General features: G+C 47.5%; 1 protein-coding gene across 2 annotated transcripts in view; it reads left to right on the top strand.

Annotated features, from left to right (window-relative positions):
• The window catches only part of HS2ST1 (heparan sulfate 2-O-sulfotransferase 1), a 227,372-nt gene extending 204,243 nt beyond the window's left edge, over positions 1 to 23,129 (top strand). For both annotated transcript variants that reach the window (XR_016394809.1, XR_016394808.1), the window contains one exon: positions 1 to 23,129. This exon is cut by the window's left edge. The gene's annotated coding sequence lies outside the window, so the exon portion shown is untranslated.

The raw sequence follows: 23,129 nt of genomic DNA, 5'->3' as shown, positions 1-23,129 counted from the left end.
AAACGAGGAGTTGGACAACATCGCGTCCAGTTCTGACCGCCCCTTTTTTCACCAGGGGTTCGGGCAGTGTCTACCAGGTTTTGTTTTCTCTCTGTTGGAGGAGAGAATATTATCTATCAAGATTTGGTCTTCTGGTTCAAACTTATTCTTCACACTGATGACAGAATTGTCTTCCATAGAGAATTTGATTCCTCCCTCAAAAAGTCTCAGTGGCTTCCCGCCACTGTGGGAAAGGGTTTCAGTTCCTTTAAAGAAGCATTCAAAACCTTCTATGATATGCCCCTACCTCTTTCTCAGCCTTCTTTAGCCCTATTATAGCTCTCTTGTAACCTGGGGACACCAGACCACTCACATATACATTCATGCCTTTGCCCAGTTTCTTTTCCCAATTCTCTATGGATATCCTTCTCACCATTCAAGGCCTGGATCAAACAGCATTTCTCTGGGAGTTTCTTTAATCCGGAGGGTCAGAATCTATTGTTCCTGCCACTATACCCACACAACCCACTGCTTGCGCCTATGTTCAATAACAGTGACGTGTGAAGCACATGCTTTGGAATGAGACAGACCTGAATCCAAGTCCTGGCTCTGTCAGTTACCTGCCGTCTGACTTTCGGAAAATCACCAATCTCTAAGTTTTCCTGTGCTACAGAGAGTAAAACCAAAGCCTACATTACCTTATAGTGTTGTGAGGATTAAATGAGGTCATATCTATAAAATCCTTGGGAGAAGATAATTGTGGGCAAGCTGAAGGCCTTGACGTTTCCCAATGCTGCATTCTAGGTGCCGTCATTAGCACCGCCTGTCTCCCACACTGTGTGGTCAGCTCTAGGTCAGGCCCTGCTGGCCATCTTGAACGCTTACCCCACCCAACTCCAACACCATGTCTTGTGCAGAGTGGGCATTCAACAGACATTTCAGACATTTGTAAAGCACTTAATTTCTTTGTTCCTCAGTTTCTCTCTGGACAGTAGTGACAAAGAGTAGCGAAAGGAACACTCTGGGCTCTAAAGAAAACCTCCCCAAGCACTCCTCCCAAGCCTGTTGTTAATTGGAAAATAAATGGCTCTCAGCTGAGCAGCCTTCGCCTTTCATGGGGCCTCCTGCAAGGCAGTGGCTGCTAGGGAGAGTTACACCTCCTCTGAGGATAATAATGACTGCCCTACACTCCTTTGGAAGAATGTTGGAAGATAAATGAGGTAATCCACCTGACAGCTTTCTGAGCTCTTATGAAAAAGATACCCTTGAAATATAGGATACAGGTGTGCCTTGCTTCGGTTTGTGAATTGGGGGGATTTTATGAAAATCTGCACCTACAAGCAGACGAATTAAGGGGTGAAAATTAGCATCACAAACAGCCTCTTGGCTTGACAAAAAGATTCACAGCAGGATCCCTTTAAATAGGCAGCTCCCCTAGTGCATTTAAAATATGACTCAATTTATAAAGAATTTGATTTACATATACCCAGCGAGGAACACGTCTACTGCAGAACGGGAGGCACATATGTTTTTTATAATAAAGATTGATAACTGTGCGGTTTTAAAAATATAAAATATTTCTTTCTTCTCATGATCTTTAATCATGCAGTTAACACTTCCACTGCTAGGAAGCAGCTCTGAAAACTGTAGATGTGGCTGCGGGGCGTTGGGGCAGACCCTCCGGAGTACAGCTCCAGGAGAGAGCAGGCAGGATGGGCTCTGCTCGGCTGACATCGATGGGAATAAAGAAAGAACTGGCTTGAGATCACATCTGAATGCGACGTGCTGTTCCTAATTGGGTTAAGGCCTTTCCAACTTAATATAAGATTAAAAATCACCAAGCAGTGAATCTTTAATGTCTGAAAAAGTAAAAATCAGCCTTATTTAGAGGAGGGACCATATGTAACAGATGCAGAAGCCAGTAGATATGAATGAGCTCATTGTTCAAATTTCCTCTTTAGGAGTATTTAGGCATGTTGTGTGTGCGTGTGTGTGCGCGTGTGTGTGCGCGCGTGCACGCCAGCTGCTGCTTGGCAAGGTTGAGGGGAGTGCGCTGGTGGGAATAATGACCTCCCAAAGATGTCCATGCCCTAATCCCCAGAACCTGTGTGTGATGCTACACAGCAAGGGAGAATTAAGGTTGCAGATGGAATCAAGTTTACTAATTAGCTGACCTTAAAATCAGGAAAGTAGCCTGGATTATCCAGGGGGGGAGCCCAGTGTAATCACAAGGGTTCTTAAAAGATGGAAGAGGAAGAAAAATCAGTGTCAGGTGATGCAATGCGAAAAAGATTTGACTTGTTTCTGGCTTTGAAGTCAGAAGGGGGCCATGGGCCGAGGAATATGGGCAGCTTCTAGAAGCTGTAAAAGTAAGAAAATGGATTCCAGAAAGGAACACAGCTCTGATGACACCTTGATTTTAGCCCAGCGAGACTCATTTTGGCTATCTGACCTCAAGGACTATAACATGATTAATCTGTGTTACGTCACTACGTTTGTGGCAGTTGGTGGCAGCAGCCATACAGGGCTGGGGTTGAGGGTGCGGCGGTTCTCTAGCTCACTGGGCCTCTGCTGAAGAGGCAGGAGATGTGCAAAACCTTTGAGTGCTTCCGTGAACATGGATGCAACTTCACATTCAATGGCTGCCAGTCCCTGTGCCACGTACCACATTCTAACCAAGAGGTAAGGTGCAGTGGAAAATGGGAACACTGTGGCCTGACCCTTTGTCCACTTAAAAAAAATGCACAACGTGAGAGTTGTGAGTCAAGTTTTATTTGGGGCAAAATGAGGACTATAGCCCGGGAGGCAGCATTTCAGAGAGTTCTGAAAAACTGCTCCTAAGAGACAGGGGCGAAGGCCGGTGTATAGGTGATTTTGGTGAAGGGGGAGTACATAAAATCAAGCACACATTTATTTGCAGAAGGTTTCTGCTAAGTCACGAGGAGCAGTCATCACCATGAAGGATTTTAGTGCTTTTCTAGATCTGAGGAGATACAAGAATTGGGCTGACGATATCGGCTCCTGAGAATACCTAGCTATCTGAAGACCCATTCTGCCGGTTTCCCCAGAGCACAGTGGGCCTCATGTCTGCTCTCCACCCTGAACTTTCAGGGGGTGTTGAAAACCACCAGCTACGACAGCACATGATTTAATCCTTATAGAGGTAGTTGGCAAGTGCCAATTTGCTGTTGACACCTTGCATCATCCTACACGTCACATAAGCAAGGAAAAGTCCTAGACTTTCTTCTGCTGCTGCTGACTCTTCTCTTCCAGGTAACTTCCTATGTGTAGGCCAGCCCCTTACAGCCAATGGCACATACGTGAACAATTCCGACTTCTTCCCTTGTTTCTAGGCCCATGCTGACCTCAGAATCCTCCTCTCTAAGCAGAGACCTAGTTCTAGGACACCAACCCTCTTGGAACTCCTCATGTCTCTCAGCCCCTCCCTTTGTCCTCCCAGAGCAGGCGATGTGACTGGCTGGCCTGACAACCCGGAAAGCCTGGAACATGATTTCTATTGGACGGGCAATGGAACACGTGTCTGCCTTTGAGATCTGCTGAACCCCAGGGGGACTGCCCACCCCTCTGTGCATGCATCCCCCCACCCCCAGTGGCAAGTGCACCTGGGGGGGCTCCATTAGTGAGCATCTGACTGGTGGGCGTGGAGGGTGTGAAGGGCAGTAAGATCAAGTCAGAGGAGAAGGGGCAGGAAGCCTTGTTTGGTTATAAGTTCAGCTGCATCCCCCCCACCCAGCTTTTCCAGCAACAGAGCGGATGCTTTGATCCCTCAGCTGGTCCCAAACTTACCACACGGAGTGAGTGTGCGATTAATTGGCCCCAACAGTTTTCATGAGTAGAGTCTCCTTGAGAGAGTCAAAGTTCTGAATTCCAAAATCCTCTGTGGTGAGAGATATATGAGTGTGAATCTCTCTTCTTACCACCTGTGTGATGTGCAGCAAATTAACTTCTCTCTCATTTTCTTCATCTCTAAAATATGGCTAATAATAGTACCTACCTCATGGAATCGTTGTAAGCATTAAATGAGATGATCCTATAAGCCCTTAGCATAGTCAGTAGTTTATAGGAACAGGAGGGGAGGACAACTACTATTGCTATCGTTATTTTTGTTGTTATAAAAGGATGGTGAAATGGACCCTTTCTGTTGTAGTTTCAGCTTAAGACAAGTGCCAATTTCTTCCCTTTTTTGTAGTGAGATGCTGGCCACCACAGCGGGATGTGCAGAGGAGCTGGCCTAGAGCTGGTGTTCCAACCATTAGCTGACTGACCATCAGAAGATTCAGAGGCCAAAACATTGGTAAAGATTGGAGAGAAAATTTCTTTCAAAAGAATTTTTTGTGTGTTCGATGGCACCCCTCCCTCACCAGCAGTCCGTGAGCATGTTTCCCAAGGACCTGAGGGTTCCAAAGGGAGGGGGAGGCCTGGAGTTGTCTTCCAGGTCGAAGAGGACTTTCTGTAGGGGCAGTGGGACCCCAAAATGGGTGGGGAATGGTCTGCAGAGCTCCAGAGGCTGAAGGGGGGTGTAAGCATCTGGGTGGAGGAGGACACAAGGGCCCCTCTTTCTTTTTTTTTTTAAACTACCCTTTTAAAAATATATATACATATTCCTTTCTTTTTTTTTTTTGCCATGCCACGCAGCTTGTGGGATCTTAGTTCCCTGACCAGGGATTGAACCGGGGCCCTTGGCAGTGAAAGAACAGAGTCTTAATCACTGGACTGCCAGGGGATTTTTCAGATCTCCTCCTTCTACTTCCACTCTCTAAGGTGTCCCGGCTTCGACAAGAAATTACAGAGCCTCGCTCTGCCAAGGTCAAAGATAACCACGCCCAACCCAGGGGCAGTCATTCGCACACCCCGCCTTCAGTCTCAAAGAGCCCTTACGTTCCATCCTCTGGAGCTCGACCTCCATACTCTGCCTCCCACGCTGGAAGCAGGAGGAAGAAGTGAGTTGGTCTTTTGAATTGTTAGGTGGAACTGGACATGTTAGTTCCTGAACTGTGTCTGTTCCTGTGATTAGAAGTGACCAGAGACGTAATTATCTCAACTGAAAGGATAGGGCACCTGAGATTTCACAGGGATGCAGGGCACAATAGCTCACAGGGTTGGCCTAAATGGGCAGTGGGGCAGGGAACAAATACAAGCATTTTCTAATGACACCCTTTATTTCTTACTTGTTAAAGACACCGATTACGTTATTTCTGTTGTCATTCTCACTGTTTTCATTTCTGGCTCCATGGACACCCAGGCAAGCAAACACTCTTTTCAGCTAGAGCCTCAGCCTCCCATCATTGTTCAAGCTCCTACTTGGTGAACTTCCATGAACCTCACGCAAACGCTTGGGAATTATTCCAAACTGCCGATTTAAGGCCTAGACTAGACTAGAGGCTGATGTCACTGGATGTCCTCCTCTAAAAGGCCAGGAGACGAAGGAGTGGGGAAAGGGAAGAGTTTAAACCACAAAATAGCATCTCTTCCTGTAGAGATGTCGTGCTTTTCCCATTATTTTAATAAACAGAATTAGAGAGGTTATTCAAATATTCATTATTGGAGTCCCTGTAGTTACAAGGTTGTGTAGGGAAATGAAAGTCATGATAACACAAAAATATTTATTCATGGACAGCCACCACGGCCTATCCCCCACCCATCTCACGAAGCCCTTTTTGGCTTAGTCTCCTGATGTCTGTGGGTTGTTATAAACATCTGATAGGACAATGCAAGCTAAGCAAATCTATTTCAGAGTCAAATTTCAAATCTTGCAAAAGATCGAGGAGAATGAAGTTGGAGAACTGCTCAAATCATAGCCATTAAAAGTAGGGGTGTGCCAGTTAACAACAGGAAAAATTAAGAGTCAGCAGAGATAGTGACCCCAGAGGCACCTCAAAAGGAAAAATATATCTATCAAACCACTATGAGAAGTCTTTGGGAAAACTCATAAAGCTCTTCTATACTTTTGTAAAACTGGCCCATCAAGTAAGATTGGCTATGAAAGTAAAATACAAAGCAAAGGACGCAGTGCTACTGTACAAATATTTGGAAATTTTTTCCTAAAATAAAGGGCTTATTTTTTTTCAGCCTAAGAATGTGTATATGTAATTATAACTGAAATTGTGTTCAATATAAGCTTTTTCAAAGTTTAATTTCATAATTTTGAGTTTTCTTTTTCAAGTTCAAGCACCAATCACATTTTTCCCCCCTCCTATTTATTATAAAAGAGCCCCTTAAGTAGTTTCCTATTAAGTGGCTGTCTGGAATTATTCAGTAACGAAGACTTTCTGCTCCTAACACCCTGATCTGAAGTACATTCTCTGCATACAGAGAACTTCACCATGGCCAGAACCAGAGAAGGCACTTGACTGACACCTGTACAACCCAGAGAGTCACTAGAGGGAACCCCCAGAAGGAGGAAAACCTCTGTCCTAAGGACAAATTCCAGCTTCTGCCTAATGGACAAAGGAGGCCAATTTTCTGTTCAGTTTTGAGTGGCCAGTTTGTCCCTACTTCCAATCACCAACATGCAGAATTCCCCAAACCCCGTGTCAGCGATCCCCCACTATGGGATTTTAAGTGACACATGCACACGAAATTTATGTCCCCTGTATTTTTTATTGCTCTTGTTTGCATTTTCTCTGCCTGGAAACCCAACTCCCACCCTGTTCAGTGAAATACCAGGTGCTGATCTTCCCTGCTGGAGGCACCTGCCTGGCCTCCCAGTCCCTGGCCTGTGCCCCTGCCCAGCCTTAGCCCTGAGGGCCTCTGAAGGCAGAAGGAAGATTCCAGCCCCAATGAGGTGAGGAAACAAGAGAGGCCCAGCTTCTCAGCCTCACTGAGTATTGCAGGTGTGGGCGGGCTTGCTTCCAGGCCCTCTCTTGGAGGAGGGCGGTGCAGGGTGGGAGGAGGTGTTGTTCTCCTGTCTCTGGACCTCGCCTCTCTCCATCGGTTGCTCAGAGGCTTGGGATTCTGTGAGGAGAGAGGTGATGGAAGGGGGTTTCCCACATGCTCCAGTTCTGCTGACCGTCCCTTCCTCAGCTGACACCTGCGCCCTCTCCCACCCCCTCCGCCCCGCTGAGGACCCCGATGAGTCCGTTTTCTTTCCTCCTTGGGATGGAGTGAGGTAGGAGAAGCTTTGACCGCCTCCTAGAGGTCAGGGTGGGTCCTGCACAGTCCAAAGGGCACGCTGCCTCTGACCAACTTTGTCACTTCACCCTCCCGGGGAGAGGGCATGAATCTAGGACCACAGCTCCAGTGTGCAAGAAACGTGACTTTTTGTTCAGATCAATGCCAGTTCCATTTCAAATCCCATTCTGCTGGGTGGTGGACAATTTCGGTTACTGCTGGATCGTTTTCTATCCCCGGGGATTGGGTCCCCCTTCTGGATGGCTTGTTACTGCCACAGCAGCAGTGGGCGAGGGAGGCTGGGGGCGGTGGCAGGGACTGTAGAGAGGGGACCTCTGACCCGGTCAAGCATTCACGCCAGCCTCCCACGTCTGCATCTTCCCGGCCATTCCCTTCTGTCTCTGACCGACACAGGGCTGCAGCTGCGCTAGCTCATTCCCTGTGGCAAGATGTGAACTGAACTGACTCTTTTCTGCTACTTCCCGCCTCCTTGGAGGGCCTGGGGGGAACCCTCCCTCCCTCCTACAGGGCCCCTGGGTTGTGGGAACTCCGGGGGCGCGGGGAGGGCGGGGTGCTGTCTCAGGGCTCTCCATCTGGGGCCTCCAGGAGTCCCTCCCACTCTGCTGCTCCTGCGCATGCGAGGTCGGGGTGGGCAGTCTCCTGGCTGTTGCTGTTCTGGGGGCGTAGGGGGAAGGGCGGAGGTGTCCTTTGTTCTTCCGCCCCCAAACCTCTGTGGTTTCCCTCATTCCCCTCGGTCCTGAGAGGCGGGACCCTCGTCAGAGTCTTCTGATTTTCCCTCTGCTCCCCTTGTCCCCCATCCAGTCTGGGGACTTGATCTCATCTCAGGGCGGGATCCACCGAATCTTGTATAGCTTCACGTTTGAGTCTGAAAACCTAAACATTTGGATCTTGGGTGCCCTGATTCCACTGGGACAACCTTCCTTCCAGACAGAAATGTCTCCTGGCTCACTGCCACATGTGGGAGAGTCACCATGCAACCGAGGTACTACTGTATTTATCAATACATTGTCCACATACACAGCAAATGGACACGTACCACCCGTCGTGGGAAGGCAGCCCCGGGCTGGGGAAAAGCAGAGCCAGTGCTCCATGAATATGCAATTATAGGCTAGAAAGCCTAGACGATTCCATTTTGTTGCTAGTTTAAGCGTGTAGGTGTATCTCCTTGGCCCAACTCAAAACGTAGATGTTTATTCTATTTTGTGAGCGGGTCACTGGGCAGTTTCAGCTTTCTTTTCATTTGGAAAAGAATCTCAGCTTCTTGTGAGTAGTTAAGTTTATTCAACATATAAATCTCTTAAAACCCATGCACTTAAATGCTTGTGGTTGTGTGGGATATTATCAGTGTCAGGGATGAGCAGAGTTGAAGGCATTTGGGGTCAGTGTACTTTCTTTAAATCTTCTCCAAACATTTTAGGTTTGGCAAAACTTGAATTGCGTTTCGCCAAACCCCTGCGCCTGTAATTTGTAAACCCCTGTGTATTTTCAGGGAAATGTAGTCCATATGTTTCTGATTGATTTACACTTAACTCATCTAAATGTTGTTTTGCTAGTGTTATTTGATGTCCAAAGGGCCTCAGAGCCTGTTTCTGTCTGTCTAAGCTGCCTTTTCCCTCATGAGACTTGGGAAGATCTGTTTTGCCAAGAGTAAACTAAACCGAACACGGCAGCGCCCGTCCCTGCCCCCATCCTCCACATTTGGACAGACTTGGGTTGTGTCTGAAACACTGATCTGACGGAGTTGCAAGTGGCTTTGAAGTTGACCAAACACTCTACACCAAATTTCACTACGAGGAATCAGAACCCAAAGCCTCCCCCTTGGGGACCATGACCAATAACACCAGCACAGAGACCAGTACCCAGGCCAGGCCAACTTTCCAGCCTGGCCTGTCCCTAATGGCACTGGCACTCCGCTGCCACCAGCCAACCACCCCATCTCGGTGGCCCCTTCCATTAGGACACGTCCATCAGAGCTTCACTGGAAGGAGTAGAATACAGTGAATAAAAGCTATCGGCCCTCTTGCTAGATCTTGCAGAGTAAGACTGTGGTTTTCAAACAAAAGAAACAAAAGAAATCCTCAGCTAGTGCCCCACATCACTGAACCTTAATTTTAATAGTCTGCATTTGCTTTGCAAATGAGTCCAAAAATTACCAAGCCACAAACCCTGGAAGCAATCTTACCCACTGCCAGAAGGAGTGGGCAGAAGGAATCAGGCCGGCCCCTTCTGCTCCACTGCGGTAGAAGTGGGGTGAGGGTGTTGCTGGAATTTAGATGGCGCCCACAATTTTGGACACACGGTAACTAGAAATGGGGACATACTCATTGCAACTCTTTGATTCATCGTTGAGGGAAATAGCGCTTCATTTCAGAGGAAACGCTGTAATGGGCATTCGATCATGTTCAAGTACAGCCTATTCGGAATGAAGATATTTGAGATAAAGAGGAGCTAGGTGGCTCCGTAAAACACTGTGAGGGGTTGTCTCCTCTGTGGGAAGAGTTGCATCTCTGAGATTACTATGGCATTGACTTAGAGGCCAGCCTGAGATGCTTCTGTTTCTTGTTGGACCCTGAAAGGAACTGGGGAACATAGGTTCTAGGTGAAGGGGACACAGACATAGCATTTAATTGGGGGAAAGTAGGCTGACCCTAAAACGTGGGGCAAGTTAGGGGCTAAGGACAAAGTTAGCTCAGACTCCCCTCCCTACCTCCAAGGTTTAAGCTTTTTGTTTCTATTTTGTGCTATCTTTAAGCTCTCAGAAAATCTTGATCACTGTTATAGATTGGTCTTGATTATGTTCTGCTGTAGGGGAGGGGGCCTGTGTTTATGCTGGGGGGATCCAGCAGGACTGAGAAGGAATGGAACACAGTCCAGGGCAATATGACAAGTGACAAACAGAACTGAACTCTAGAATGTGAACATATTCCTGGGGCATTTACCTGGGCTGGGAGGGACACACTGAAGACTGGCTTTCCTGCAGCCTCCGGGCATGGATGCTGAGTTAAGGGCAGAGTTCAGCCTTGATGGCTGGAGAACCTGGGGACACCAGCCTCACATTAGTGTTAACTCGAGTGGGTGGTCTAGTGGCATTATTTGCAAATCTTACTTATCCAGGGCAACCGTGGTGCTGCCACAAGGCCCCCCATGCTGGAGCCATGCAGGACACAGCCACATGGGCCACACAGCTTCTCCGGCCTCCCTGAGCCAACAGTGTGCCTGTCCGGACTGCATGCTATCCCCCGACCCTACTGTATATGAACTGCATTTTACTGTCAAGCTGTCAACCCACATTGAAGGCTGGGAAGTGCATCTCCTGTTAGCATGTTGTGAGGCCATCTCTTACGATCTTACAGTCTCCCTTGGTGACTCTCTAAGGAGAAACTTCTTCCTGATCTTAGTACCAGAAGTAGTTTAGCTTCTCCTGAGGGCGTGGTTGTATTTTGTTTGTGTGGTTACTTTCTTTTTCATTTTTTAAGTTATAAATTTTAAAAATTGTGGTAAAATACACATAACATAGAATTTACCGTCTTAACCATTTTTAGGTTTACAGTTCAGTGGCATTAGGCTCACTCACCATATTACGCAACCATCACCACTGTCCATCTCCTGAAGTCTTTTCATCTTCCCAAACTGAAACCCTGTACCTGTTAGACGTTAACTCCCCATTTCCTTCTCCCCTAGCCCCTGGAAACCGCCATTCTACATTCTGTCTTGATGAATCTGACTACTACAGGTACCTCATAAGTGGAATCATATACGGTAAGTCCCCTACATATGAACCTTCAAGTTGCAAACTTTCAAAGATGCGAACTTGCATGCCGGACCCTGTATGCCAGCTGTAGTGCTGTACTACAGTATTTTTCAAGGTACTGCACTGTAAGGGTAAAAACGTTTTCTTTATTTTGTGCGTGTGTCTGTTTTTTATGTATTATTTGTGTGAAAAGTATTATAAACCTGTTACAGTACAGTACTATATAGCCGATCGTGTTCGTTGTGTACCTGGGCTAACTCTGTTGGACTTATGAACAAATTGGACTTATGAACGTGCTCTTGGAACAGGACTCATGTGTAGGGGACTTATTGTAGTATTTGTCCTCTTGTGACTGGCTCATTTCACAGGCCTGGTTTGTTCTGCTCTTTTGATGGTCACTGAATTCTCAAACAAATCATATCCTCTCCATGCCCACCCTCAGCCTTTGGTTTGGCCATGGCAGCTAGAAAACAAAGCCAGATCTGTGCCTGATGCAAAATGAGCATATGTGATTGGGATTTTTGTTGTAGGCACATCTTTTATTCCATTTTCTTTTTGTTTCTAACCTACCTATAGTTTATCGTATAGGCGTTTCTGCTGTTAGGTGTCTCCAACCCCCTTTGTAACAAGGAAGGGTGCACATTTAAAAATACCCACGGTAGGTGAGGGAAGGATTTAGGGGGTCGGGCCATGCACTCAGTGAAGTGGGGTCTCCAGGCCAGCAGGATGCCAGTCCGTGCGGTCGAGTCCATCCTTGCTGGGATGCACGTGGTGCCACGGCCTTGGCGAGCTTGTCAGGCCGCTGCTGGTCTTTTCTGCGCTGACCTCCTCACTCTGAAGGCGGTGCATTCAGCCCATGGCTTAGAAGCCCAAGGCCTTTTCTTATAACCAGATGCACCAGTACTAGCAATACCTCCCTCCCTCAGGGACCCCCCTTAGCACTGTCTCTCAGACGTACGTGCTTTGCGTGCTGGTGTGGGCTAGCCACACTGACCAGGGCGCAGACGAAGTTAGGGGATAGCACTGGGACTGAGGCCAGGGTTGGAGTATTTAAAGCTAATGCTACCAAGCTAGGATCTGAGTTGTTTTTATTGGAGTTATATTTCCACATGAGAAATTTGTTGGTGGCCATTAGGCCCTGAGGGGTCCATTTCTTCTGGCTCATTCTGAGCTGTCCTCAAAGCCTGAGCCAGTGCTGGTTGGGGCCCGTAGGGCTTCTCCTTATAAACATCACCACCTTCAAACCTCCTCATTATACGTCATCTAACTGCAAGGAGGTGATCCATGCAGGCTGTAAGCAGGGTCGATCTACATAGGCTGTAAGGGTTGAGCGGGGAATCTGTATTCAGAAGACCCCCAAACCCATCCCCGCTGTTAACCAGCAGTGCGGCCAGTCCCTTCACCTCTCTGAGACTCCATCTCCGCTTCTGTAAACTGGGGACGGTAACTTCTCTCTGGATTGTTGTCAGATTAAGGGGGGTAACCACACCCTAATAACATGTTATTATTATATATAATCACCTGAATGCTCAGATGCTACCCAGCTCTTCTGCACCGATTTTGTGTTTCCTCTCTTGACCTAATTTTTTAAAATCTCAGAGTTAGTGCTGATCCTTGAAAGGTCTTCTGGACCACTGGTTCCCAAACTTGGTTACACATGCAGAGCTTTGTGAGGCATTTAACGTGGAAGCCAAGGAATCTGTATATGTATATATATATATATATATATATATATATATACATACATATATATATATATATATATATTTTTTTTTTTTTGCGGTACGCGGGCCTCTCACTGCTGTGGCCTCTCCTGTTGCAGAGCACAGGCTCCGGACGCGCAGGCTCAGAGGCCATGGCTCATGGGCCCAGCCGCTCCGTGGCATGTGGGATCTTCCTGGACCGGGGCATGAACCTGTGTATCCCCTGCATCGGCAGGCGGACTCTCAACCACTGCGTCACCAGGGAAGCCCAGGAATCTGTATTTTTAAGTTGCTTTCCTAGTGGTTCGGTTTTGTCCGCAGATGGGGATTTGAGTTCCTCTTGCCCAGACCCTCCCTTGGACACTAGGCAAAAATTCCTTTTTTTGATTCCAAGTGGGTGGAAACCTGTCCCACGTTACAGACTTTAACAAGCAAGACTCCGTCCCTCTGGGGGCCCTGCCAGTGTCTGATATCCTTTCACTGCCGCATTTTCCCATCACATTCTCTGCTTATTTCTCTAAAGATCTTGAATAGCTTGTGATTACCGGGCACTGATTCCTTTGTCTCCCAGTCGCTTACTCTCCCCTCCTTTCCTTTGGGAGGTGAGTTCAGTCCTTTGTCTCCTTGTGATTCTCTGAGGCTCCACTCCAACTCCGGCCCTTCCTTCCTTCCCCACACTTTCTCCTGTCTGGAATTTGGGTTCATTTTTCTTCCTGCCTAACTACTTCTAATATACTAAGTCAATAAACAGATTCGCTGTGGTTACATATGGCAAACAGCTGAAATTTACAGTTGAGAGTAAAATTTCCTCATTTGGGGGAAAAAAGTCATTTCACAGATTTAGAAAGCAGTCATTCTGATCTCCAGGGCAAATAAAAGTGTTTTATAACCTTCCACGAAAGCTTATGCCTTGATTAGATTTTTATTATGAATTATTAATTAGAGCAAGGAAGCACGGTGTCCTAAACTTTTGCTTAAATTTGCTCCAGATTGAGACACAAACCAAAGGTGGCAAGAAACCCTGAAGGGGAGGTTTAATGATGAGCAACACATATACACTATCCGAGCACTTTCCTCTGCCAAAGGCTCCAAACCAGCCAAGCAAATGAGTCCACGTGACCAGACCCAAACAGAGGCCAGCAACGGGCCTGGAAGAAGTAGGACCACTTCAGCCTCCCGCCTGGGTTCTGTGTTTCGGTTTCATGGGGTGATGGGGATTTGGACACACACGCTATTCACTTCACAAGAGGCTCTGATTAGGTGGAGAGTGGTGGGAAGCAGAGTAGAAAGGCAGCCTGGTATCTCAGAGCCTGAGCCAGAGGTCAGGGGAAGTCGTCACTATGCTCATGGTTGAGTGATGGGCTCAACCAGGGCCGCCCAACACAGTTGTCCAGCTTGCCTGGAGAAAGGGGCCTGGGGAGACAGAAGTCCAGCTCATGTTCTCCTTGCCAAGCCTCGCCCCTTGCTGTAGGGCCACGTCCACTAAGAGGAAGGAGCATCTTTTTCTGATTTAAACAAGGGAGCCATACGCTGGTCAAGCCTTGCTTGGAGGCACATAGTATAATATGGGGTGGGTAAGAGGGATGGACCTGCCTTCTTCCAGAAAGGCAACTTTTTCTTAGAATACAGAGGGGGTGGTTTGGGCACATGGTGGCCTAGAATTCAACCCATAGATGCTAGGGATGCAAACATGAACCAGACTCTGTCTTCAGAGAGCTCACAGTAACTTGGGGAAGAGAAAAACAAGCAGAGCGTTCCAACACAGTGGTGACAAGTGTGGTCCAAGAGGTCTATGCTTGTGGCTGCCCAACCAGACTGAATTGGACAGGAGAGAATCAGGGAAGCTTTCTTGAGGCTGATGTCTAAATGAGTCTTGAAAAGAGGAAGTGGGTTGAGAAGGAGGGTGTGGAGCGTGGAAAGACACTGCAGGCAAGGGGATGGCATGATGGAAGTAACAGACGATGAAGAGAGGTCTACCTGACCAGAAGAAAGGGATGCTCTCAGAGGGACGGTCTCCCCACTATATGTGGTTGTGGTTCAAGCCATTTTCAAATATGAGCATTTATTCAAACATGAAAGAAGAGGCGATGCCCATTCCCCTTCCCCGCTGGCCAAGGTTGGAGGGCTTGGGCAGAATGCCAAGTTCCCAACACTGTGCTTGGCACTTGACGTGTCCCAAGGCTAGTTACTTCCCCTTCCCGTTTCCTCCTGCCCATTTTCAATATGAAAACAGGGATAAAAGACATGTATGTGTCTTTTACAACACAAAAAGGAACTCACAAAAACGTGAAGTAGAGGGTAATGACTTAGCTCTTTGGCAATGGGCAGCCCCCCGTGATTCTCTGTCCCCACCTCTTCTGAGAGCATACTGAGTTTGTGCTCCAGCAAGCAGCTGGCGTCCCTGGATTAATCACTCCAGAGGAGGAGAGGAAAGGAGAGCTCTTCAACTGCGCGGGAAGCAAAAGTTGCCGCTATCTGATTATCTTTAGGGGTTCCCTCTCTCTGTCTGTGGATATCCAGGCTTCCAGTCATGCATAGAGAAGAGTCTGCGTGGAGACTCTGTGGCATTTATTTGACCCTTATTTAGACTGAATTCAGTGCTCATGGAGAGTGGCATGTTGACAACACTGCTTCCTAGCATGACATCACATAAATAAGTTTGAAGATACTGCTTAATAAGAACTCTGTAAAGATAAGAGAAATGGTAGAAAGAATTGCAGGATGCTGTTTTCTCCCTAATATCTGCCATGAGTCATTGCTCAGAAGGAAGGCAGAGAACAGAGGCACCCGGACAGCACACTGGCCCTGGATGGTAGGAGGGTGGCTTCCTTAGAGGGCACATCCTAGCTTCCTCCCATCGCTTTGGTGTGAGGCTGGGCTGAGAGGGTGGAGGAGGGCTGCGGGTCGGCCTGAAGGGTGAGGCGGCCATTGCTTGCATCTAGTTTTGTAATCCTCTATGCTGAGTAAATCCGTCAGAACGCTGCCTCCACTCATTAACTAGCACGTGATACACGCTTACTGTGAGGCCAGCGCAGTGGGGGAACTCTGAGAGAAGGAGATCATTCTGTCACCACACAGGTGACAGAATGTTTGCTCTGTTCTCAACCCTCTGGGATTTCTCTTTCCAGAAAAAGGCAGTACAGTCGTCCCTCAGTATCCTGGGGGATTGGTTCCAGGATCCCCTGTGGATAACAAATCCATGAATACCCAAATCCTCGGTTGCTCAAGTCTCATATAAAACGGAGTAGTATTTGTATAGGACCTACACACTTCCTCCCGTATAATTTAAGTCATCTCTAGATTACTTATGATACCTAGTACAATGTAAATGCTATGTACATAGTTGCTGGAGTGCGGCAAATTCAAGTTTTGCTTTTCAGAACTTTCTGGAATTTGTTTTTTCCTGAATGTTTTTGATCCACGGTTGGTTGAATCCGTGGATGCAGAGGACCGACTGCACTTTCCCTGTCTCTCCTACAACCACAGGGAAAATAAGGTGCAAGATTAGGGAGAAAAGGCTCTTGGGAAAACAATGCTTTATTCCTTTCTTATACAAGTTCTTTCCTGGAATATAGCTCAATTATGGGTCCCCAGGAGGCCTCCCTCCACAGGATTTTTTTTTTTTTTTTAAGAGATGGTGTCAGGCCAGGGCTTCAGGGCAGGTGACAAAGACTTTGAGTTGCTGCCCCGCTGAGCCCATTGCTTTCCTAAAGGGAGTCCCTGCTTCAGGGCTGGGTGTGAGGGAGGGAGGTGGGTCTGAAGGCAGCTGGTTCAGTATCTGACCCCAAGTGATCTTGTTTGAGGAAGACTCCAGCCATCCCCCAACAGAACATTGTAGAAGCTCAAGAGTCTGCTGGTGGGAAGGTAGAAGAGTGGAAGGAGGGAACGGGCAATGGGTGGCCTCACTTCTTGACGACAGATGGAAAATAAAAGGTGTGTCTGCAACCCGTGGAAAGTTCTCCTCAGCTGCCTGGTAGAGCCAGTCAGAAGGAGCTTGAGGATGGAGGCATGTGACTGGGGAACGAGAGGGAAACGCCAGCAAACGAGAGGAGTTTAGGCTGGGGCGGGAACTGAGGAAGAATGTAAGTGAGGGAGATGGTATTTCAGTGAAGCCTGTGGCCTCTGAAACCTTAAAGGGCAGGGTTTGATTCTGGTCCATGGAATGCCTCAATAGGATCTTAGAGATTATTTAGCTTTAAGCCCTGAGTTAGAGTTGAGGAAACAGATCCAGAGAAGTCTGAACATGCCGTTGGTCACATGGTAAGTTTGTGGCCAAGTAGGGTCCAAGATCTAAGCTGCAGTTCCTGGTCTTATCTTTGCTGGGGACATTTGAAGTTCCTTTGGCTTGCCCCGCTGAGGTAGGGGAAGAGCCTGTGAAGAAAACTTTGACCTCAGAGTCAGGTAACCTTGGCTTTGGAGTGGCTACTTCGCCCACATGTTTCCCCAGGCTTTCCAGACAAGGGCAGAGCCCCATCCCCTGGCTCTCAGGCTAGTGACCTGCCGAGGGTCAGTGGGAAGAGAGGGTTCCTAGCTGATTTGGAGGCCTTTGGTGTGTCTCTCCCTTTGTTCTCTTAGTGTTGGTAGTTACTGGGCAAAACAACCCTTGAGGAGGAGATAAACTGCCTCAGATAGGAAGGGTTTATCTCTGAGGTTATTGCAAATATGCCTGACTCCTTAATCTAGTTCTGTCCAGATCTGAACTGGTAGCCAGATAAACTGTTTGCCTGATTTCATGTATTTATCAAGTCTAAACAGTGACCAGAAGGCAATTATCCCCTGGGAGGCCAGTGGCTCAAGAGATAAGCTGTGCCCTGCAGGTCTGTTTCTGTCACAGATCCATAAGTTGTCACTCTAGCCCCCATAGAGTTTCTCCGCTTTCCCCACCATCCTAAATTTCAGAGGAGGTTCGATGTTCCAACATGTCTGTTTTGGTGTTCTCTTGCCCGTAACTGAAAATAAAATCCAATGGTTTTTATAGATGGATGAATCCTTTTTAAAGGCCCTTTTGTTATCACCACGGGGTTTGTGAGCACTAAAAATGTGTTTTAACGGACTAGAGAGACCTTAGATCAGAATTTGCTGATTGTGGAAGGGACCAAGTGACCACCTGACACAGCCCCTTCGTACTGTAGATGGGGAAGCCAAAGCACAGAGGGATTCAAGGTCTTAGGTGAAAGGAATGTGCTCTTTAGAGTTGAGCAGACCTGGGTTTGAAGCTTGGCTTTGATGCTGACCTGCTCTCTGACCTTGAGTAACCTCCAGGAGCCCGTATTGACTCATCTATCATGTGGAGACAACAATTTGGACCTCAGAGCGTTGTTGTGAGAGGTAAAAACTGGTTGACCTTGGTCAAGGTCACACAGATACTTGGGGGCAGAGCTAACGTCAGAACCCTAGTATCCTGGAACCCAGATCTCTCTTCTTTCCATTACACTGCAGGATCTTTCTCTCTGGAGGCCTTCAATTTACCATTAAATAAAAAGTAAAAAGTAATCATTGTCCCACCCAAAGTTCTAATTCAGTATTTCTCAGAGGTAGCCCCTCCAGCGGGTCTGAGGTTCAGTTCTGCTCCGGACTCATAGTTATACGATGACGGCGTCTATATTTTTTCGGGATGAATTAATAATCGACTTGCCATTGTATTTAGGAAAAACCAGACATCACCTCATGGATGTCTCATCCAGAGGAAGCGTCACTTATTCCACTCATTCTGGAAAATTTTCTATTTATTTTCTGTTTGGTAGCAGCAGGAACAGGAGTCTTGGGAGACTTTTTGCTCAGCCGAAGGGTATTACTGGTCCACAGGACGACAAGGTCGGGGCCTGAGCCTGAGGTCTCAGGACTGGAGTCAGCCTGCCCTTGCAGCCCTCGCCAGGGCGTTGTCTCCGCCTCGGACACTAGGTGGCGCCAAAGGAACATCCTCGCGGCCCCAGGCGCGGTCGCAGCCGGGGAGAACTCGCCTGGGCGCCGCGGAATTCTCGGGGTTTCCACACAGGGTCAGGCTGGCCACCTCTCGCCACACTGTCCTCCCATTAAAAGGACGACTCCTCTCTGGGGGAAGGCCTGGTATTGTCCTGCCTGGCGATGGGAGTCATGTTCCATTTGGTGTTAGGATTCTCCAATTCAGCATTTTAAACACCAAAGGGGCTAAGCTTGTTTGTTCCTCATCCGTCGTCTCCCCTCCCACTCGCTTCCTATGTCATTAACGGTACATTTGCTTTGAGTGCCATCGTTACGAGGGTTTGGGGGCGCTAAATATACCTCCCCGTCTTTCTATTTTTAAAAGGCTGCAGACGTGATACAAATTACGCTTGTATGACGGGCGCCTCCGAATCGGCCTAGAGAGGTTGCCGTGGGGACCGTGGAGCAGGAGGGAGTCTCTGCCTGCCGAAGGTGTCACGATGCTCTTCAGCCCGGCGCGTCCCGGACCAGCGTCTCCTCCGGCCCTGCGTCTCCTCCGGCCCTGCCGCCGCGAGCGTCCCCTGGAGGCGGGCAGGGAGCGGGGCCCGGGCGCGGCCGCCGCAGCCCAGGGCCCGCCTCCGCTTTTCGGTTCCTCTCCTCGGGATCCCGTACGGATGCCCAGCTGCCTCTCAAATCACAATAAAGCTTCCCCACTTCAAAGTCAGTTGCTGTCCTCTCACGTCCCTGTCTGCATCGCCCTTTCCACCTCGCCCGTTTCCTCTGCCCCATCTGCACAAATGGCTTCTCGGCCCCGCTGGTTTCTCCGGTGGTCCCAGCTCCCGCTCGCTCCTCCAGTTCTCGGCTCCTTCCTCCAAGGACCCCCTCACGGGTCTTGATCCCGCGGGGCTCTGATCTAGGCCGGATCCCGGGCTCCTCCCCACACCACGGCGTCCCTCCACTCCCCGATTCTGGAGAATCAGGAAGTAAGCCAATTCTGGTCTCTTTCCTTCCTTCTCAGGGCGGAAAGCACACTTCAGGTATCCTTCTTTTCCTGTTTACTAGGGCCATCAGATCTGGAAGGGATTTGAGGATAAGGGCAGTTTCTTTTCTCCTTCCTCCCTCTCTCCCTCCCTCCCATCCTTCCCCAGAAGTTGCCTTTTTACTGGTAAGTACAGTGTCCTAGGAGTGCAGGCCTGGCCAGTTGACGGAAATTTCAACTGCATTAAGCCTCAGCTGTGAGGCCAAATCGACACTAGATAGAGCGCGATGAGTTGGCAGAAGAAAAAGGAAAAGGGAGGACCAGGAAGGGTTACAAGAACCAGGGCCCTGTGTTTGCGGGTCTTGCGATGTCTGAATTCTGTTTCTGGGTCTGAGAGCTCTGGGATTGTGGGTAAGTTACTTCACTTCCCGAGCCTCGGTTTCCTGTTCTGTAAAATGGGAATACTACTGCCTACATCATAGGGTTGTGGTGAGCATTATGAGCTAATATGTATGTGAAGTGCTCTCTGGGCAGATAAGGAAGGCTAAACTATGATAGCTGTTAGCATGATCAAATAGAAGCCATTTCTGTAGTCTCTCACCAAACTGATTTTACAGACATCCAGAAGTACCTGCTTTTCCCCCCTTGTTTGGGGTTAGGAGTAACTTTCTCTGAATTATGAGTGTTTGCCTTTGTTTTATGGGCTATGATGTCCTCTCCTTGCTAGAAAGGAAAAGAGAGTAACTCTTGAAGAGGGATTCCTGATGTAGCCACACCACTGGAGATAAATGGTGTAACTCAGGGGCATGTCAGCTTCCTCAAGTGTACCACGGGGATTTCATACAGGCCTTTCCCTTTCAAAAAATATTTTGAGACACCAGATATTGCTGTACCATCTCATTGGAATGGACCTGCACGTGGCAGCAAGTCCATCGCTTAGCTTCTGATGAAAGTCAGAGTTTGTAACCTGAGCTCATTTATGAATAAACACTACAAACGTGACTGATGCAGCTAGCCATCCTCTTGTACGTGTGACTCAATTTATTCATGCTCTGCAAAAGATGGCTCCTTTGCTTGCCAGCAGCCTTAAACAGTATTTCATTAAAACTGGCTTAATTACTATTAAAAGAGGGCCCAATCAAAGCTATACATTCCTCCTATATGTGTGTGTATACATGGAGCAGTATATATAACATACATTGCTAAGTGTGTGTATGTATGTGCATGTCTGTGCATGTGCATATATGTTTGTGTGTGGGTATATATATATATATATATATATATATATACACATATGCTTAGTAATTTAATTACATGGTGTAAATTGTTGGGAAAAATACCCAGGATCCAGCTGCCTTTCTGTTGCTAGATCAGAGTAGAGGCCACCTCCCGAGGGTGTGGTGTTGGTGGCTTCTCACTGATTCCACAGTGGAAGTCCCAGCTGCACAGAGCTGCAGTGTCGGGAGCCACCGTCTAAGGAGAGGCAGATTCTGACCTCTGCTCTGCTCTCAGGACGTCCCTTTTCCTTCTCAGCAGTGCTGAGATGCTTGAGCTGGGAAGTGTTGGGGAAAGTGTCCTTGCAAAAAGAGATGTGGCCTTCGGGCTTTTGTTTCTGGGGCTGGCTGTCTAGCTTTCCTAATGAGCAAATGTGTTCTCTTTAAGGAAACAAACAAACAAAGCAAAAACATCAACTCATCTGCATTTTATTCATTTGTTTTAAATACAAACAAAAGGAGAGAGAAGTGGTTATCTCTGTACCAACTACTTCAAATGCAAGTTACTCCATCGCTTGGGATGTTTGGATGGTGTTTGTCACCATAGGACCCACAGGGCTAGTTCCCACCGTTACTCGGCGAGGCTTTTTTTCTTTCCAAAATTCCCAGCATTCCTTTAAGGCCCATTTAGCTGCGGGTTTTGTTTATTCTCTCGGCAATCAGCATTTAAAATAAGACAAACAAGCATTTTTCCTGGTCTGTGAATCCCCACCAGCCAGCCTCCACCTGCATACCTGAAGCCAGTGTGTCCAATTGAATTTCTCTGTAACCCATATCCCCTTCAGAGACCTGCCCCCTTCGTATACCAAGCTGGAAATAGAGAACTTAAGCAGGGCAAATGTAATTTTAAGAATTGCTAATGATGCTAGAAATCTGCAATGCAATTAGCATCATTGGATTTGGCACTCCTCCGAAGGCACAAAACTCCTTGTCATCCTGCGGTGGCAGCAGTGGCAAGCGCCTCCTCGCGTGCCTGGGCGGCCTGGGGTGCTGGCAGCCGCTTCGCACCGAAATAGGAACATTTGGTTAGGCTTCCTCTCTTTCTCTGTCTCTCAGCTACTGACTTCTTTGTCTCTTTTCTGAGTTGCAGAGGGATGGATCTGTGCATAGATTATATCCGTCGCCTTCAGTCCCCCAGTGGAGTCACTCCATTTTCTAGGTAATTGGGGCCCCTGCTTTGTGCACTCACTTTTCTCCCTCGGATTTCAGTGCTCCAGTTCAACCAATGTTCCCCCTGTCCTGGAACTCCAGTAATTCTGGAGCTGTTAACTGGCACCTCACACCCCAGCAATTGTGGCGCCCTCTGACCCCGCATTACCCACTATAAGATATACTTTCCTTTCTCTTTCTTTCCTTCTCTAACTTCCCTTTCTTTGCTGCTCTCTGTGGTTCAGATGTAGTATGAAGAGTTAAACGTAGGGATGTGAAGGGAGCCAGAGGGAGAGAGGGAGTGAGAAAGCAAAAAAGAGAAAATGAATGATTGAATTCAAAATAAACCTTTACTTTTTCATAAGAAAATTATTTTTGCTCTCGGGAAAAATAACGTGGGCCAGGCATGGAAACCATGTTGGCTGGCTAAGAGGCTGCCAAATCCAGAATTTGATCTTGATGGGTCTGTTCAATTTAGCAAAGGTTTTGACTCTGGGGATCCTCTTTCAGATACAGAGGTCCAAATCAGAAGCTTGTAGAGGGGAGCTATTCTTCCCAGATTCCAGATGTGTCTGTGAGACAACACGTTCTGGGGCAAATTGATTTCACCCTTGGGAAACTGGAGATTTTTCAAAGTTTTAGTCTGCAAAGCCAGCTAATGCAATTCCCCATTAGTGCATTAAAGTGTGCCCTTATTAATTCAAACATAAAGGCAACAAAATAAGCTGTTAAATTTAAAATATAATACATATATAATGAGGAGACTGTGTGAAAGCCTTATTCAAATGAAAATACAGGAGTGTTTGAACTACTGAGGTATCTTTTGTATTGAATTATGAGCATATGTAATAGATTTAATTATTAATTTTCCCATTGTTCTATGCACACAGACAGGGTTCAAGGCACAGTCATTCTCTGGCTTTCATAGATCTAATTTGTATAATTATTGCCTGAATAAAGAATTGCTCCAATTCCTAGCTCTCTTTCTTTTTTCCCCCCTTCTAAATACTATTTCAATGCCGCATTCCAAAAGGGGAGCACCTGCCACTTCTTCAAAGTCAGCTGATCATTTGGAATGATGGACGGCACTGCTGCCGATGACGTTCCCCTTTCAAGTCTCTTTGTCTAAGTGAATTATCGTGCATCCTTTTAATTTTATTGAACAAATTACATTTGTCAAGGTCTATCTTTGTAAATAAATGATAACTAGAGACACATGGATGCGTATTTCTGCTGTTCAA

This window comes from Delphinapterus leucas, chromosome 1, assembly GCF_059928025.1.
Source record: "Delphinapterus leucas isolate spDelLeu-1000000601 "Yukka" chromosome 1, BTC_Dleu_Yukka2, whole genome shotgun sequence".
In the NCBI taxonomy this organism is placed as follows: domain Eukaryota; kingdom Metazoa; phylum Chordata; class Mammalia; order Artiodactyla; family Monodontidae; genus Delphinapterus; species Delphinapterus leucas.
Note: the sequence above shows the minus strand (reverse complement) of the source record. Positions and strands in the feature narration are given on the sequence as shown.